This window comes from Sinocyclocheilus grahami, unplaced genomic scaffold (genome assembly GCF_001515645.1).
Source record: "Sinocyclocheilus grahami isolate Dianchi unplaced genomic scaffold, SAMN03320097.WGS_v1.1 scaffold10090.1, whole genome shotgun sequence".
NCBI lineage: Eukaryota > Metazoa > Chordata > Actinopteri > Cypriniformes > Cyprinidae > Sinocyclocheilus > Sinocyclocheilus grahami.
Window position 1 is genome coordinate 6507 of NW_015513032.1, and position 886 is coordinate 7392.

The window sequence follows — 886 nt, forward strand, 5'->3', positions numbered from 1 at the left end:
CTCTCTGTCGCTTCAAAATAATTGTTCCTTTAAACGATTAGCTCCCTAAGCACTCACTAGCGCGTTATAAACTATTAGCTCCCTAAGCGCTCAGTGTTGTAATTTTAAAATGACAAAATAATAAATACTAAAATAAATTGTTCCTCACAAAAAAATATTTAAAAACTAGTCAGTTGTCATTGTATTGTGCCACTATAGAAAATGGAAATAAATAAACCAATCAAAACATAGCCTATTGTTTCTTTTCTCTTTATTAACCTGCTCAGATTAATACATATTGTTTGATTAAGCAGTTGTTACAACCTAGCACAAGTTTCTTCACAGACACTTTAGCAGGTCTTAGGCTGGTTACTCAGTTCTGCCATACAATATACTAAAACTTCAATTTTACTGAATTGCAAATTCCTATTTCCAAGCACTCTCAAAACTAATTATTATCTTACCCTGTGACATGTTTGAACAAGTTCCTAACAAAACAATACAATCAAAATATGTTCTTTGCAGATATTCAATCTTCATGTGTGATAATATGTAGAATGCATTTGGTGAATCTCCTTGTTTGTCTTACAACACCTAATCAAAGCTGGACCAGGACTATTATATTTTACTATTTTATTTTTTTCAGAAATCTGTCAGAATTGACAACCTCATGCATTTCAAATGATAAACCGAGATGCAGAAAAGACAGACCAGCTGCTGGAGGAGGTTAATGTAGAAGATCAGGAGGGTGAGGGATTTGAGGAGGACCTCAGTGATGCTCTGGCCTACCATGGGGTTTCCTTGAAGACCTCAAAACCGCTGCAGATTGAGTCATAACCACAATTCAGCTGCTCCCTTTGTCCTGCCAGCTGCTACTTCCATCATGAGGCCAGCTAACTCAACCACC